Genomic DNA, 7206 nt, shown 5'->3' on the forward strand with positions numbered 1-7206 from the left:
CGACTTTTTGTACCAAAATTTCGCTGGAGATAGCCCACGGCCTAATTTAAAAACAAAATATAGATTTTGGCAGATTTCAATAAAAAAATTTAGAAGTTTTTTAAGAATTTTAAAAGGCTTCAGAAGAATAAAATACTCTGTGTTGAAACTAGGTATTTTCGAAAAAAATTGATTTATGAAGTGGACCAGGGAATTTGAGCAGGAAATTTTTCGAAAAGACTAAAAATTTCGGATTTAAACAAGGAATTTAACATTTTTAACAAATTTTGAGCTGGAATTTAACTTTAAAATTGTATAATTTGGAACATTTTTTAATTCATTAAAACAGAAAATATAAGAGAAATTTAAAGTTTTCTAACATAATATTTTTAAATTATTAAAAATGAACTTGAAAGTTTATTTAAACTATTATTCCTTATTTTGTAGAATATCAAATATTGTAATAATTTCGAAGTTAACGGTGAATTTCTTCAACATTTTTCAAAAAAGAAGATCTTAAAAATGTAGAAACAAAACTTAAGCTAAATTTATAGATATAAAACTTGAAAATTGGAAACTATCAAAAGGTTAATTTAAATTTCATTTAAATTATTCGCTACTTTATAAATTATCATAATTTTATTAAATGGAAAATTCCTAACAACAAATTTGAAAACAGACACTCAAAAGCGAGGTTTAAGAAACATCACAAATTTTTCAACTTAGTATTCTGAAAATATTTAAAATCAAGTTTAACGTTTACATAATCTATTATACTTTATTCATTAATAATAAAACTTTCCATGTATACAAAATTGAAGGTTAATTTTCTTCAAATTTCTCAAAACAGAAGATCTTAAACACGTAGAAGCAAAATTAAAGAAAATTTGATTTTTCTATCTCAATATTTTAAAGTATTAAAAATTAACTTTAATATTTATCTAACCTATTATTTCTTGGCCAATAAATTATCACATTTAAATAATTTTAAAATAGAGAGTTAATGTACAATTTTCAAAATAGAAGATCCTAAACTCCCAGAAGCAAAATTTTACAGTTTAAATTACTATATAAAATTAAATTAATTTAATTAACTGAATTAAAATTTAGTTAAAGAATGTTAATTTAATTAATGTAAATTTAAATGAATTAAGGGAACTGTTTCTTTTAAATAATTTTTTTTTAAGCAAAAATAATATTAAACTGAAGAATTATTTATTCGTAAATGTACTATTTAATTGTTTTCAATATTATTTTTGTACACTTTTTTCAGAGCTGCTCAAAAACTAAATCTGTCTTCGAGTCCACACAGAAGGCGAAGATCGGGCGACGAAAATGTAGGACCCGACGAACAGCCCTTTTTTCCAAATGGCTATGCAGCTCTTCTCCTGAAATCTCCTCCTCCAGCTCCTCCAGCACTTTTAAGGAGGATAGGCGTTAAAGAGTTGTCTGGCGTTGGAAAGGTAAGAGTTATTTTTCTTGAATTTCAAAATAGACCTCGTAGTATAAATATTTCCGTATCAGTGAGATGTATTTTCAAATGTTTTTTTTTCTGAAAAAGAATTGTTAAAAAAAAAAGTTGAAAAATGTTTTGTGAAAAAAGATACTTTTTTCTCGTCTGGAAGCGAAAGAAAAAAAGCAGACTTCACATTCTTTCCCTATTTCAGAATTAATATTTCTTGGTTATAAATTCTAGCATGTGGTTGCAAATTTCATAATTTTATAAAGAATTCAACTATTTTGTTGTAAACACCTCTCTTTTTATCAAAAATTCAATTATTCGGTTGAAAATAAAACTAATTCATGAAAAATTCATTTTATCATTTAAAGATTAAAATATTTTGTTGAAAATTCGTTTGTTTGTCGTTTTTAATTATTATATTTTTTTATAATAAATAGTTAGCTATTCCATTTTTTGATGAAAATTGATCGATTTTAGTTGAAAATTCTTCTCTTTGGTCAAAAGTTTAACTATTTCATTGAAAATTACCTTTTCTTAAATTGAAAATTCAACTACTCGGGTACAGGTTAAACTCAATTCTTAAAAATTCTTTTGGAGGTTGATTTATTGGTGGAAAATAAAACTTTTTTACCCAAATTTTGTTTTTGCAAAGTTAATTATTCCAGTTTAAGGTTCATAATTTTAGTTAAAATGTGGTCTCTGTTGTTCAAGGTTTAATTATTTTACTGAAAATTGATACCTTTTATTTGACAGTTTTTAAGTTTAACTTATTTGTTTTAGAAACTTATTTTATTGATTGGTAATTGAACTCTTATGTTAAAAATACGTTGGTTTATCGTTTGGAATTAATTTATTTTAACTTAAAATTTAACTATTCCATTTTTTGTTGACAATTGATCAATTTTAATTAATAATTCACGTAATTGGCTGAAAATCTACCTAAGATTCATTTTTAGTAAAAAGTTTAATTGTTTTGTTGAAAATTCATTTTTTCAGGTTAAAATTATTTTTCTTGAACTGGAAATGTGATTATTTTATTTTTAGTTTCGAATTTAGTTGAAAACTCAACCATTTGGTCAAGAGAAATTTTTTTATGGAAAATGTATATTTTAACTAATAAATTAAAGAAATAAATACAAATATAAATGATCTTATGGATAAGAAAATTTAACTGTGTTGTTCAAAATTCGTCTTTTTAGGTTGAAAATTCTATTATTATTATTTTGATAGAAAATTTAATTTTTTTGTAGAGAATTCGAATTCTTGGCTTGACAATTTAACAGATTTTTTTTCTTGATTGAAAAATCTTTCGTGGTTGATAATTTGTCTTTGTTTGATGAAAATTTATTTGTTTTGTTTAAGGATTCAAATAAATTTTTGTGAAGTCGTCTTGTTTTATTGAAGTCAAAATTTTTATTTAAAATAAAAATATTTTGTCGATTGCATGTCAACGATTACGTTTTTCTTTGGGAATTTATCTTTCTTATGTTGAATTCAACTGCTTTTTATGTAAATTTAAATTTTTGTTTCTGTCAAAATATTAACTATTATATTTTGTATTCATAATTAATTCTTTTTGATCTCAAATTCAACTGCTTGTTGTAAATTTAAATTTTTTGTCGAAAATGCAACTGTTCTGTTGAAAATTCGTATATTTGGACAGATAACGCATTCTTTTGAATTTGAATTCAGCTTTCTTGGTTGGAAATTCAACTCTCTTAAAAAAAAATTTGTCTTTCTAATTAGAGAATACAACTATTTTGTTATAAATATAATCAATTCAGCATCTTTATCTGTGAAATCCACCAAAAGTATAATCGGCAGAATAATATTGTATATATAAAAAATAACTTCTAGGTATCAAAGTAATTCAAAAAGTAAATCCTACATTAGGTTTAAGCTATAAAATGTTAAATTCCCATGAATTTTTCCCCTAAAAAAGCGATTTTACGGTACATTGCGAAGGGAATATTGGTTTCTTAGAACTCTAGATTCATGGATTTCATTTCCGAGGGGGACGATGACCAGTCAGCGAAATGAACCGCGACCACTGGTGGTAGTTCCCACCGAAAAACTTCCTTAAACAAGAGGAGACCCTGAGATGAAAGTGGAGAACAAATAAAATCCTACCAATGAACTTTTCAAGTGGACTAAGTGGAAGCTCTTATCCCTAGAAATAGAGGTCTCAAAAAGAATTTCGAATACGAGAGGGAATCTGACATTATTTTTAAATTTACTCTAAGACTTAAAAAAGATAAAAGCGGATGAGGAGAAGTAATCTTCGGCAAAACAATTTTTTACAATAACTATTAAATAATCCAATAATATAATAAGTAGTATCTCATTTTTTAACAACGCATTTTACGCCTCTATATTAATTTATTAACTTAAAACTGATCTATCCCACCGCTGTCATCTGTTTACTGCAACTGTGACAGCGGTGGGATAGATCAATTTTAAAGTAATAAATTTATTTACATATAAAAGATTACGTTTCCCAACGCTGTTATAAATTTACTGTGACTGGTGACAGCAGTGAGATATATCAATTTTAAACTAATATATTTATTTAGATATAAAAAATTATCTTTCTTACTGCTTTTCTTTTTTTTATTATAGCAGGTGGCAGCGGTGGGATACGTCAGCTTTAAATGGATAAATTTATTTACATTTATTAAATGAACTTTCCCACTGCTTTCATCATTTTACTGTAGAATATGAAAAATCCGTCAAGTAAAAATCAGGCAATTTTTAAAACGAAGTTATGCGGTCGTCTTGAAAGAACGACGGAGATTGAAATATTATTTTATATAATTTAATTATTGCGATCACAAATCCAATCGTTAAAATCCAAACAATAATGCCCATATAATAATGGAGAGTATTTAAATTCTGATTTATTATGTCAGTGAAATATTGATGATTCGCTAATGAAATGAGGTGAAATGATGGGAAATGTGCACGCTCTTGTTATTTATTTTGAATACACAATGGCAACAAAAAGTAAACACTTTAATACGATAAACCGTAGATTACGATTTTTCCCCACATCATCTAGATAATTTTATAAATCCAGTCCTAGCTTGGATTGTCCAACTTATTTCGAATATTGGAATAAGATAAGTCGGGGAAAAAATCAGGGAATTGTATTGTTCAGAGAAAGAGAAAAGTGTGGGGTTTAAAAAAAATGTTGTTGATAATTTATTTGCCCTGTATTTATATTTCTTTTGTTTTAGTTGATTCTTTCTGGCGATTATATTTTTAGTAATCAATTTTATTATTTAGTTGCAAATTAAACAAATTTTGTTCAAATGATATCCTATTTGATTGAAAACCCATCTTTTGTGCTGAAAATTCTTATTTTTGGGTTGAAAATTCATATTCGAGTGTTAAAACTGAAATTAAAATCTTTTTTGGTAGAGAATTCAATTAGTTTCTCTGAAATTTGTCTTCTCGGTAAAAAATTTTTGAAAATATGTTGCAGTTAGAAAAGTTGGTGGAAAATAATTCTTCTTAGGTAGAGGATTCCACTACTTTGTTTAAAAAGTTGTCTCTTATTGTTGAATTTAATTGTTTTTTTTTTAATTTTAAATGAAGGTCTTTTTTGTTATCGTATGAACTATTACATTCTTCGTTGAGAATTCTTCTCTTTTCTGTGAAGATTCAATTACTTGGTTGAAGGTTGAACCAATTTGTCGAAGTATTTTTTTATTATTATTTATCATTTTAGTTGAAAATTCATCTCTTTGATTGAAAATAAGTTTTTTTGTTGAAAATAAAATTTTTTAAAGTGAAAATTTAACTATTCCAATTCAAGATTCATTATTTCACTTGAAAATTCTTCTCTGTGATTAAAAACGATTTTTTTTTATTGCGAAATTAATTTTTTCATGTGAAATTTTAACTATTTTAGTTGAAGATTTATTATATCAGTTTAAAATTCACCTTTTTTATTAAAAATTACGTGTTTTTTTATTGAAAATTTATTTTTTAAAGTTAAAATGGAACTATTCCAGTTGAAGATTTATCATTTTAGATTTTAATTAATTTCTTTCAAAAATTGACATTTTGGTTTAAAATCCATCTTTGTTGGATGAAAATTCAACTATTTTGTTAAAATAAATTAAAAAATTTTGTTGGTGGCTTTTTTCGTTAAAATTGCAACAATTATATTTTTCATTAAGAATTCTTATCTTTATTGAAAATTACTGTCTTTTAGGTTAAAACTCAACTATTTGTTCAAAGTGAAAAATGTTATTAAAAATAAATTAAAAATTTATTTAATTTATTTAATTTATTTAAAATAAAAATTTAAATTAGTTATTAAAAATAAATAAATTTAATTTAAATGATTGTTTTTGGTTAAATTTCAATCTTTTTTTTTTTTTTGAAAATTTAAGCATTTAAAAATATATCATTGCTAGTAGAAAATTGCAGTATTTAGTCAAAACTTTAAATATTTTGTTGAAAATTTTATTATTTTGTAAAAGATTCAAGTGTTTTGTTGAAAAGATGGAAATGTTAATGCTTTTTTGAAGTTTTTATTGAAGTTTATTTATTGTTAAAAAATTTGAACATTGGATGAAACATTATCATTGTGGATTTAAAATTTAACACTTTGGTTAGAAATTCCTCCATTTTCTTACAAATTAAATTTTGTGTTAAAAGGTCATCTTTTGTAGTCCAAATTAAAACAGTTTTGTCGAAAATTCGTCCTTTTCGATATTAATTTCATATTTTATGGTATTAAAATAATTTTTTTATTAAATAAATTATTTAATTTCTAATTCAAAATTATTCCTTTCCGTTTATAAAAGATTCTACTTTAAAAATGTTACAAGAATAAAATCATGATCTTTAAATGTAAATGGTCAGGAAAAATAAAAAATTGGTGGGACAAAAAAGAGGAAAAAATTAGGGAATTTTGAAAATTTAGATTTTCAGGCAACCTATAATTATTTTAAATATTCAATAAAGGTGTGCATAATAAAACTGAGGTTTTTTTGTCAGGTTATCTTAACAATTACTTTCTTATTAGCCGAGGCCGGACTATTCAACTTATTTGGAATCAACTTTCATTAAATGATTAAATTAAAACACGACATTCACCGCCAAGTTTAAATTTTTCTCAATTTCGAATTGAAAATTTATCAATTTTGTTCAAAAACAACCATTTTCTTATAAATTACATTTTTTTGTTAAGAATGGATCTTTTTAGGTTCAAATTAAAACTGGTGTACAGAAAATTCGCCCGCTGGGTAGAAACTTGAAATTCTATGGCAAAAAGTCATATTTTTATCTAAAATACGTAAATTGTCAATTTTTAATTGTTTCATTCCTTTTATAAATGATTCTATATTAAAAATGTTACAAAAAAAATGTTTCAGAAAAAAATGGTGGAAAAGTCAGGAAATTTGGAAAATGAAGTATTACCTCTAGCCTCTAATTATTTTAAATAGTCAATAAATTTATACACAATAAAAGTCAGACTTTTTTTCAGGTCCTTAGTAATAACTTTTTTACTATCCGACGCGAGACTATTCAAGTTTTTTTGAATTTTCTTTCATAAAATAATTAATTCAAAACACCACATTTGTCGCCCAGATTAGAATTTTCTGAATACCATTATACCTAGTCTTTCAATTTTATTCGGATAACCATCTTCTGAAATCTGAATGTACATTCCGGAAGTGAGTAATTAGAATGCTACCATGTCTGATGAATTTCAAGCAGTGTGTGACTTCGTTTCGCTGGCTTTTATGCTC

At 24.8% G+C, this 7206-nt stretch overlaps 1 protein-coding gene across 1 annotated transcript in view; it reads left to right on the forward strand.

Annotated features, from left to right (window-relative positions):
- The first annotated feature begins 1372 nt into the window (after positions 1 to 1372).
- The window catches only part of LOC117181718 (kinesin-like protein CG14535), a 223153-nt gene continuing 217319 nt past the window's right edge, over positions 1373 to 7206 (forward strand). Inside the window, exon 1 of the mRNA XM_033374662.1 lies at positions 1373 to 1442. The gene's annotated coding sequence lies outside the window, so the exon portion shown is untranslated. The remainder of the gene's footprint in view (positions 1443 to 7206) is intronic.

The sequence above is a fragment of the Belonocnema kinseyi genome, chromosome 10, assembly GCF_010883055.1.
Source record: "Belonocnema kinseyi isolate 2016_QV_RU_SX_M_011 chromosome 10, B_treatae_v1, whole genome shotgun sequence".
Classification (NCBI taxonomy): domain Eukaryota; kingdom Metazoa; phylum Arthropoda; class Insecta; order Hymenoptera; family Cynipidae; genus Belonocnema; species Belonocnema kinseyi.